Below are 11,670 nucleotides of genomic sequence, written 5' to 3'. Positions count from 1 at the left end.
AGATGAGTTTTGCTGCTGAATGAGAGCGTCAGAGAGAGAGAGAGAGAGAGAGAGAGGCAGAAAAAACACACGACTGCATGCATGAACGTTTTCGGCTTACAAACCGACGTGCCGCTCAAATGTGTTGGCATCGCAGGCCGGTAGTGTGACGGTAAGTCTGTGTTTCTCCTACGTAGAAAGTAAAATAACGGTGTTTCCAAACTGCTGCTGACGCAGCGTGCCAAAAATACTGAGCTGAGGGGAGGGGGGTATTTTCTGCTTTGCAGCTCAACTAACGCAAATGATTAGTTCTTATATATTTTATTATATGTTCAGTAGAGCTGATGGAGCTCTGGCAGAAACCGTGACAAGGTCAAACGGTCACAAAGTCGCAGTGCGCTGCTTTGACGCGACTGGAGCATCACGTCTCCTCCAGTGCTGAAAGTGTGCAAAGCTGATGTGTGGCTAGGGGCATTTACTGATAGCTGTACTTGATAAGTGATATCAGTCAGTCTGGATGCGTGTATGCTGCTGCCTTAGAGGCCTATACTTGGAATATCTTTGTGTGTGTGTGTGTGTGTGTGTGTGTCAGCAATCCAGCATACTATGTTGTTGTGATAGCTGCAGAGGAAGTTGAGGGCTGACCCCTGCTTTGGACTCAAAAGGCTGAGGCTGAGACTTGTACTGAGTTTTGAGCTGAGGCATCACAGCAGGTGACAAGTGTGAGAATACAGATCCTCCTCACACACTGGGGCTCACACACTCCACAGCGGGTGGCAGCATGAAAGAGCTCCAAGAATAGACCCCCACTGAGTTAAAAAACCACTACTGTACTCGTGTAAACACACACACACAATTTCAAACTGCCCTCTCTAGGCAGTGTGCTTGATACAATGTTGGTAGAGTGTGTTTGATAACTTTTGAAGCTGCTTGCTTATCAGCGGTCCTGGGGCTTTGAGAAAGCTGCTATTCTCACAGTGATAAGCTGCTCTGTCGATGTCAGTTTTCACCTGCAGTGAGCGGCGTTAATCACATAAAACAGGAAAAAGTTTGAGATGCTCAGCTCAGGTTCAAGACGCCAGAGTTTCCATCATTAGAAGATTAATAGATAATGATTTTAACAGCTGGTTGACTGGTTTTAAGTGGCAAACTTTACTCAGTTACACTGAAAAATGGAGAGAATAGATTAATCGATAAGTTAATAGCTGTTGTTTCTCTCAAAGAAAGAAGTCCTGTAACTGAGGTCACAGACTGGAGGTTGTAAGTGCCTTCAGCGTTCCCTTAATCTCACCCCAGTTGTACTTTCCCTTTTTGCGGCTCCCTCAAACACCTGATCTCCTACCAGGACCTTGTGTCCTGAGACAACTAGACGACTATAATTAGAAAGTTATATCCAAAAACCAGACAGGGGCAGCAGCATGTAGGAGGGTAATATGATGCACTGGAGCGAAAACCAGGTGACCAAGACTGAATCATCAAAAGCGTCATTGTGTTTATAGCCAGATGCCCTCTGGCACACGAGGGCATGAATACTGATGAATCAAGGAGATTTACTGAGGGCGCAGCAGGAGGAGGAAAGTAGACAAGACCAGACTATATTTTGTAGGGACATAACAATATTTATTTATTATTTTGTTAATCGCTTAGTCTGTCAAATGTCAAAATAGAAAATAAATGACTCATAATGACTTGATTTCAACACTGATATTTTGTATTTTTGTAATTTTACGTGTGCCTACGTGGTCTTGCCAGATGTTTGGTTTGTTTGCAGTATGATGTTTTATCACATGTAAGCCAACCTGAGGCTAAAAGGTGGAGGGAAGGATGGAGGACGGGGCGGTCGAATTGAGAGACCTCCTATAGTCGTCTGAATGAAAATACTGATTTAAAAAATCCATGAGGTAAAATGCTTAGAGCATATTTGCTCAGAAAATAAGTCTTGTTACAGGTCAGTTTACATTAAATACACTGGAATGTGGTCTCATTAACTTTCTATAAGTAAATAAGCTTAGGTTTGTTTTTACATCTTGAATAAAGCATCTTAGACTCACACACACGTATGAGTTTGTTGAGTTTAGAGGTGGTGAATTGGGGTCAGTTTGGCTTTTTATTAGAGGTTACCACAGATTTGTATTCACCACATTACAGTATATTTCACAATGAAAGAATGTGGTGTAATGTTTCTGCATGAAGAGAAGAAAGAAAGACATTTTTCATCAGGGGATGAGATTACACAACTTCCCCATGCTGGTTCAGGGCAACTCCTAGGAATAATCAGAAACATATGTTTGCCATTTTATACTTTCAACTAAAGTTGGAACATCGTCATCTCAAAGAATCTCTGACTGATAGTTGAACTTCAGATTCAGGAGGAATGATGACGGAGAGGCCTCTCAATTCTGTCTGCATGTATTTAGTAGGAGGCTTACAACAATGTTACTGTGTATATCTGTTGAGTTTCTGTGGGAATATGGTGGCTTTGGGTCACTGCCATTTGGACCTGACACTCCCTTACTGAGAGCCTGCAACATCGACAGACTAATGTTCTGTTTGGGGTCATGGCCCATGACTCGATGGTCTAATTTTATGAGACCTGATGATATGGTTCAGCCACATAAAATGATGCATTGCCTTCTGTTATGTGAGATCCCAAATGATGAAAGAGAAATGTCAAATCTCAGTAAAGTACAATGGCTGAATGTTTCTACAATATCCGGCAGCTACAATAAGGTTAAGGTTAGGAAATGATCGTGGTTATGATTAAACAAACATTAATTGAATGTTAACTGCAGTGAGACGTGAACCCCGAAGCATCTCCTGCAGGAAAGTCAGTCGTGCTCCGTGCCCATGCATCCACCTTCCTGACCTCCGCCCTTACTTTCCGTCTAAAGGTCACACTGTTCCTGTGCTGGCACTGAACGCTGGCATTGGACATAAATAATGAGCATAATTCCCAGGGCTGAATGTGCAGTCACATTTTTGGCAAAAGTGTCTGTCATTGTTCATTTTACTCCCAACTTCTTGAGCCTGTCTTAATTTGTCTTGCTGCTGAGAATTACATAGTCAAGATCAGACCTTAAGAGTTGGGAGCATGAATAATTGGAATTTTTCTGACCAATATTGCACTTGTTGATGGAGGTTTGTGGTGAAGAATGACATTAATTATGCCAGGACCTCAGCTTTTTGTGATCTCAGACTATGTGCTGCTGACTAAGCCTCTGCTGGAGTGGTTTTCCAAAAACCAAACAATGGTCAGGTTTACTTTTGATACTGCAGTGTGTTTGGGAAATTTGTGTGGTGTGAGAAAGAACCAAGACCACACACAGAGACTGTGTGAAGGACTGAAACTTAAAGGATTAAAGGCAGTAGTCTTTCAGGTGATTTGGATGCCATGACAACATTTACTGTATTCTGTTTTCTCTAATCTAGGCTAAAAAGCACTATCTATGGGTCAGTTAAAATTCCATGACTGTAGTCGTAAAGAAAGTTCCACTGATTAACTTTATAATTTCAGTCATGGTTGGAGGTACATTTTGTGTATGTTTGTCCTGATTTAGGTCCGCACAGCCAAGATATTTAAACTGTAGGAATAATATTGCTGAACTCCTTGTCAAATAAAGAGCCTGTTGGTTTAGCTACTGTATAACCCAGAGAGGAAATTACATCAGATTCTCTAGACTTAATTGGGACACATTTTTGAGGAGAACAAATTCACAACCAGACATTCGCAACATCTTTTTGAGGTTTGTGGTTTCGTTGTTTCCGACATCAACCTGGCGCAACTGCTTCATTTACTAGACGACCACAACTTAACTTCAGTATACTTGGTTATTCATGCTCCTGTGCTCTGACAAATTCAGTGATCATCTTATTATAGCAGTTCAACTAGAAGCTGACTTGGTTTAAGACCTGGACAGTCTCTGCCACACTCTGCCTAAATTATCATAAATATAAAATCAGCTGGTTTCTTTCATCTTTTCTTTATACTGTCTGAATGATGCTACAAGGCAAATATATTTGATGCTGTGTTATTTAGATTCTAATATTTCACTTGTTTATCTAGACCATATTTAATCTGTCTTTCAATATATTATCAAAACAAATTGTTAAACACATGCTAAGGCAACTGATTGATTAGTCAAGTCAATTAATGAATATATAATTTTATTTTTTCAGTTTCATGGTAAATTGTAACTGTCAGGTTTTAGGACTGTCACTTTAGGCTCTGGGCTAAGGCTAAGGTTTGACTATCTTTGATATAATTGAAAATTATCAGCAAATTTGCTAATAATAACTTTAAAAGTACCCTCTTGACTTTTCATTGTTAGACCCACACTCCTCTCAAATGCCACAGTGTTACAAACTGAGACTGTTGTCTCCAATCTCAAGCTGAGGTCTTTTTCCAAAACATTCAAAAGCTCTTTCAAAGCCAAAGATGACAATATAAAGTTGATCTAAATTGTAAACTATTGAATTAAGTTCCTTCCTCATAAAACATTTGCAAAGCTTTTTTCAAACATTATTGTTAAATCAGCTTGCTCCTGTATTTCTTTTTTGTACAGCACATTGTTGCCACTAACCCTTAATATACCTTATACTAACACCCTCTGCAGCCTGCTGAATATTAAACACAACAGGTTTGCGCTACAGTGCCACCAGTGGTCAGAATACCCACCATTTAACTTTAAAGTGACAGACCTCACTCAAAGAAGTGTCATGTTAACTAAACAGTACTTATCTGCTAATTTACAAAAATAGATTGAAGAGACATCCTGTTGCCTAATGTTAGGCTACTTTGCTATTCTATTTATTGTTATCTGTAAATACCAGCCACTGCAGGTTTCCATGTGTAAACTGAAGTTTCACCTTTCATTGTGTCGTATAATGACCCCAGAGCCACGCGGGGACACAGTGCACAACTAAAAACAACACTGACAACAACAAAGCCACGTCTGAAATGCATTCATTTGACTTTTAGAAGTCTTTTTAGAAGTCTATTGTATAAGAATTGGTTAAAAGTAAAATGTCTGTAATAGTAACATTATAATGTAACTATTTGATCTTACACAGTAGAGATATGGAACTGAACCCTTCACTTATCCATTTGACAGATTTTCATTTCAGAGTGGTGACGCTCACCGGGGCTTGTGGCCTGTGGTGCCTTTCACACGCAGTTGTTGATGTGTGCGTGGCAGATGCATCTCGCTGAATCATATGGGTGTCACACTACCATGTGGTCCTCATGCAGCAAGGGGATCTGGTGACAGCCTCTGAAATTACTTTACCTCAGCCTATAAAAAAAACCCCCCAGCAAACGTTAGGAACAGAATAAGGCCACCTAGATAATAAATATGTTCTCGTCATTCAGGGCTGTTTTTAGCAGATTGTGTATATATTATGTTGGCATAGTCCAATATACACTTTATACACTTTAGCTCTGTTATTGGTCTCTACAAACTCCTGAGGGAAATATTTAGCTTTTTAGCTGCTAAATTCTTCACTATGTCCATCAGCTACTGGCTTATTGTGTCGGTGTTCAACTACAGGTGTTCAGTAGGTTGGCTGCCTGTTTTCATTGGAATTAGTATAGTCCTCTTCAACAATAATAATATGTCTGTATGTCAGTCTGATGGCTTCAACAGATGGCCTCCCATTTCCAGAGAAGTCAAGCAAACAAGTGGAGTGAGTTGCAAACATTCAAGGTTCAATGGACTGGTTTCAAGGACTGGAAAATACAACTGGTGCCGTCTCACGCAGCAGGCGAGAGAACAATTGAGTAATTGGGTACAAATGGGCAAACAGGATGTTAAATGGACATAACCACACCACAGAAAACATGGTAATGGCAGCACTCCAAAATCTTATAAAAATGTGACCTAGCCCTCAGTTCCCTTCGTTTAATTATTTTCCATATGTGGACAGGCCAACAGGATGGCTGACAGCCGTTGATAAGATGAAGGGATGGGCCAGGAAGAGAACTGATAAGGATGATCTTTAACAGAGTGAAAAAGAGACATACATCAGGAGGAGAGGAGTCGATCTATAGATGGTTGTGAGACGACAGCATAGTTTACACAGGAGCAAAAGTATTTTAACAGCTGTCACTGGGGAACTCACTTTTCCTGAATTGATTTAACGGGCGAACATACTGCACATGCACAAAGACAACATATCTGATTGCATGCAAACACGCATACATTCCAGTGAACACATGAACACGTGCACTCACACACACACACACACACACACACACATATGGCAAATCTGACATGTTGTGTATGTATCATGTGTGCAGCAAAGGAATGAGCTGACACACATGAAACCCCCTGAACACATCACATGTGTACAGACTGTACCATGATAAACAACAGCATAACAACCACTAAAATCAAACTAAATTTACTACTGGATGTTTAACCACTGAAGAAATAAATGTTACAGGATTTCTCTACACTAATTTACTCACAAAAAAGTTAGTCAAGAAAGTAGTGTGTTACTTGTGTCATTTCGTGATACTATAGGCTGCATTTCACATTCTGCATGACAATATTATTGTGCAACAGCTTGCGTGAAGAACTATGTTGAAATTTATGACCTTTTTGCGAGTTGCAAAAACACACAACGATGCCAACAAAACAAGCATCAATAAACAGCCAAAAACTAAATAACAATGTTTGATCTTGACAACGTTTAGTGCAGCTGCTTTTCTATTTAGTTAACACAGCAACATGGAGTAAAAGCTCGGTTTTCAGTACAAACGTAATTGGTTGGGGGTATTGGAATGGGATGAAGGAACAGCATTGTCAGTAGGTGAGGGAACAGGTGGCGTAGTAGACTTGCTCTCCACTGTTGAGGGATGGTTTCTCTACTTTGACGTAGATGGCCTCCTTCCTTCAAACCACCTGTCCTCCCCTGTCTACAATATGTATATTGTTGTCATGCATGGAGTGTCCCTTATCCTTCAGGTGTAAACTGTTGAGTCTTGACCTGAAGGGTTGGACGTTAAATGCATGGCCCAACACAGGAACGTAAACCGAAAGGATGAGGGATGCTCTTTTGGGATCAACAAAGTACATATTTTAGACAGGGAGGACCTCGGGTGACTCCAGGCACTAATGACTGTTATTACAGCAAGCCACACTCTTGCTTTACCAAGCAATCACTTGAAATATAGTGAGAGATGTATCTGAAACTCATGGAGCGATAAACATTTCATCTACAAGCTACTAAATCTCAAATGCGTTTGGCAAGGTTGCTTCATTTTTTAGATAATCTTGCATCCAAAATGTAAGCCTTTGTCGACATTTACCGCATACCAAGTTATTGATAAATGAGGAGTGTAAAGATTGAGGGAGTGCAGTCATGTGTTTTTGAGGATTTTGGGTGAATTCCATGAAAACAAAAGAAGAATGTGAGCAACAACCCAATCCTAATGCCACTTGTGAAGCTGTTGGACTCAAACTAAAGTGGTGAATCCTATAATGGACTGTCTTACATGTAGCTTGCATGGATTGAGAGGAATTCCTTGTTCGTGCAGCAACAGATCTGTGGATCAACCATAGTGACTGGGGATTTCATACTAGTGCGTGACCTCTGCAGACCACTTCGCACTCTGTTGGGAATTTGAAGAGGCTCCAAAGGTAAAGATGAGGAGGCATTTCATTCTCACAGGCCTTTTTTCTTTGTTTGCCTGTCTTCATCGCCTCAGTCCAAGCCTTAATCCTCCAAAACGGAGCCATGCCTCACAATTCTTAATCCCAAATGGAGATTTACTTCACTCATTCTGTGTCTCCTGAGCCATTTAGGGGTTGAAGAGGCCATCCATCGGAATTTCTTTTTCTACCGCCGTCCTCTTAAATCTCAGTATGTGGTCAGAAAGCCACTTCCAGCCCATTCATGTCATGCCCTCCACCTCTCCCTAAACTCACCTCTTATGCCACAGACTTCACAGGATATTCCCGAATTAGACGTGTGATGTTTGTTTGCTCATAAACTTGTGTTCTAAAAATGGCAAAAGAATGAACTGTCTGGGGTCAGCAGGAAGTGAAGGAGTTGATGACATAAGATTTTTGCCTGACAATGGAAATGCTTACAACCATGCAACATAAAGGAGGCAACCAGGTTCCTCTTCACAGTGTTTCATGCTACTACAGGGGAAATATGGGTTCGTTAACAGATTGGTTCAGCTGCATGTTCAGCTTTTGAGGATGAAAAATGGCTCCACTGACACTGTGGATGCATTGTCACATGGGTGCTTCACAAAAATCAGTTGGAAGCAAAGATCTCAATCACACAAGCACCTGTTGAGCTACAGTTGAGACAGTTTTCATGGCAGTTCACTTTTGCTTTGCTCTTCATCATCTGCAGTCATCTTTTTCACATTTCCACTCAAATGTCTTCGTGTCTTGCAGAAACCACTGCTGCTTTCACTGTTTCCCTCTATTTTAAAAAAAAAAAAAAAATTTAAAAATTTCCCTTCCCCCTCTGTCTCTTTCCTCTTTCGGAAAAATCCAGTCAAGGTTGTGCCCTGCTCCACTGAGAAGCTGCTGACTGACTTTCCTCTTTGGCAGAGAGTAGAGAGAGAGCAGTAGAAGTTGAGGGACACATTCAACTACAGGAAATACAGACACTGATAGAAATGAAATGCAGTTTTGTGTCTTCACACCAGCAGAGAGAACACACAAGTCCCTCAGTCCTCTGTGGCCTCTCCTTGTTGGGTTTTGGGTCTAGCGAGGAAGCTAAACTAACGTTCCTTCACAGACGATTTCTGCCCAAAACCACAGCAACCTTTTTTTAGACAAGAGGGGAGACAGGGTGTGGATGACTGTGTACCTACCACGACTATATGAGCAAACAGTGGAGACCGACACTTAGTGTGTCCAGACTCATACGCAGAACCAAAACAGGCCGTAAACATTGCCTCGGCGTGGCGGTTCAGACAGGCCCACGTGTTATGATGAAATTATACATTGGTGTCAGTTCTCGCAGACACACATGAAAACAAGCTGTACTCTAAAGGCAGTAGAGGAGAGGACTGTAGTGTGTTTTCCTTGTGTTTTTTTTCAGCCTGCAGGACGTTGTGTTGCATAACAGCATGAACTGATTGCACGGTTTCCAGAGGGAAACCATTTGTTCCATCTCAATATCAAGACTTCAATATTTGTAATCGCTCTTTGCATGGGGAAAACCCTTGATGTTCTCAGCAGTTTTACTGCAGTTACAGGAATACAAAACCCCCTTCAGGCAAGCTCTGTAATTTCTCATGTCCTTCATGTGTTGTTTTGTCCTTGACTAAATGCCATGGACTGTTAAACACTGACAGCATTCAACTTCCGCTTGAATTTGTGTGCAGCATTTGGAAAAAAACATTTTGGTTAAGCGTGAATAATGGAGAAATCACATGATTCTTGGTACAGTTTAAAATGCCTGTAAACACACCATTTCCTCATGTCTATGAATTCATTACTTCTTGTGTCATGCATTCTTTAAAGCATGCTTTCATTGTGCTTTGGGGGACAAAGCAGAGCGCGAGCAGCCTGTGACTTTCTATCAAGTTATTTTGGCCAATTTGATGCCTGAACTGCTACACTGAAAGAGTGTTTGTAGTTGTGTTTGTTCTGTTTGTGGTTTTTATGAACTTCTGTTAGCTCTGTTGTTTCAAGAAGTGACTTCTCTACTCTGCTGTTAAACTCAGGGCAGCAAATTAATTCCAGCAGTCTTCCAGTACGTCAGAACAAAGTGAGTTGAGTTGCCAACAAATTTTTCATAAATAAGAGACGGATTGTCTCATGGTTTTCAGTGACACTGCAGTGGGTCGGACGATAAAATCATCAGTTACTTTGCCTTATTATTACACTGTGGTATCAGTCCCTTTAATCTTTGAGTACATTAAGGCATTGTGGGTAAGGCTGCATTAATGTGATGGATATATCAGATATTTGCTGGATTAGCCAAAAATAGACACTCCTGTTTAAAATGGTTTCTATAGATGGTTTGATTATCCTAATTCCCACATTTAGTGCTGTTTAGTTTAATGGAATTCATCATGGTTCTGTCTGTTGACCATATCCAGCTGGTAACCACTGAATGACAGTGAACTGCACTTATGGTGTTACCACAGTGTATCTCAGTGGGTATTTCTGTTCTGATGCGTCAGTACTGAGATTATTCATAAGAATTGGCAGACTGCTACCCATCCAGAAAGTCATGAGTGGAACGACATTTCAGTGTCATCCCACATCAAATACTACGAAATTTCCTCCGCCTCCTCAAATTACGAGTTTGATGATGCCTTCAGGAACGATCGGAGCTAAATGCAGTTTAATACAACAGCCCTGAAATACATCCTACCTCCATGAAAGTTGTAATGTTCAGTTTGTGTTGAAACTGGTTTAGAGATTTTGTGTTGCTGTTGATTTGTATTGCATCATACAGACAGAGGTTTCTATTGTTTTCCCACCTGATTTTTATCCATGAGAGTAGGCTAAATATATAAATAAACACTTCTTTGTATGCAATACAGTTAAACTGCATCACAGTTAAATAAACAAGAAAACCCTGAACATTCTAAGCTTCCTGAAGGTCTGATCCATCACAGGACTGGTGTATTAGCCTGCATTAGTTTTAGCTGGATGTACCTGTAACTGTGGTGTATACAGTTGTGGAGGAAGAATCCTGATCTTCTCCTTAAGTAGTATATTTTTAGCATGAGAGCATACTCAAAATACCAAAAGTAAAAGTAGTCATTATGCAGAACGTCTCAGAATAATATATTTTATAATATGAATTATTAATGCACTATTTTGTACAGAATTTTAATGTTGCAACTGGCTAAGGTGGGGTTAATTTGAATGACTTTGTATAGCCTACTGCTGGTGAATTCCCTTATTTTATCTTAAAGTACATACCATACTTGATATGTTGATTATATTTTGTATTATTAATATGAACCTGGAAAAGAACTAAAGTTATCTAATTAATGTAGTGGAAAGAACAGAAATTATAAATACCCAAGTAAAGTACTCAACATTGTACTACACAAATGTAAGGAGTTCCTTTCCAGTACCGCATGATTTTATTTAGTCTCAGTCATTGGCACCAAAAAGCTGTTGGAAGCCGCTTTTTCGAGGAGCACGTGAAGGCACCACGTTGAGGGGACTTGAGGGTAGCTGAGCGTTTCTCATGTGCTCAGAGAGGACAGAGTCGATGAGACACAACCAGCCTTCACTCACTGTTATGATAAGGTAGGACATGTTAGTGTGTCTTATTTGTAAACAGTCTTATCTTTCCATAACGCGAGCCTCAATCGCCTGTGGCCGTTATCTCTGTTCAAACTTGTTTTCAGTTCAAAACCGACTCCTCATGATCATCTAAAAGAACGTTTACGGTAACTAGTTACAGATTGCACTCCCCCTGCTCCTCTGTTATATGTCGATTTTGTTTATTTTACTTTGTCTTTAACTATTCCCGAGAAACAAATGTAAGAATGTAAAAATGAACAAAAGGCTGCTATTTTTTGTCATGCCGGAACGCAGCACGCCGCCTTTGTTGACTTGGCGTCCGAGGGAATTAAATTTAGCGCCAACTTGAAGCGTGGTCGTCCAGCCGATATATTAGCTTTACAGTTTTACAGCTTTATTTGGCTGGATATTATAGTTACACTGCTGTAGGCAAGATAGCTCTCTAATAGAT

At 40.4% G+C, this 11,670-nt stretch overlaps 1 protein-coding gene across 2 annotated transcripts in view; it reads left to right on the top strand.

Moving 5' to 3' along the window:
• The window catches only part of LOC108897417 (equilibrative nucleoside transporter 1), a 32,648-nt gene continuing 20,978 nt past the window's right edge, over positions 1–11,670 (top strand). Inside the window, exon 1 of one of the 2 annotated variants that reach the window (XM_018697026.2) lies at positions 1–151. The gene's annotated coding sequence lies outside the window, so the exon portion shown is untranslated. Of the gene's footprint in view, positions 152–11,090; positions 11,223–11,670 lie in introns of those variants that run through there. The other variant, XM_018697023.2, reaches the window with a different exon arrangement.

The sequence above is a fragment of the Lates calcarifer genome, linkage group LG16_LG22 (genome assembly GCF_001640805.2).
Source record: "Lates calcarifer isolate ASB-BC8 linkage group LG16_LG22, TLL_Latcal_v3, whole genome shotgun sequence".
Classification (NCBI taxonomy): domain Eukaryota; kingdom Metazoa; phylum Chordata; class Actinopteri; family Centropomidae; genus Lates; species Lates calcarifer.
Note: the sequence above shows the minus strand (reverse complement) of the source record. Positions and strands in the feature narration are given on the sequence as shown.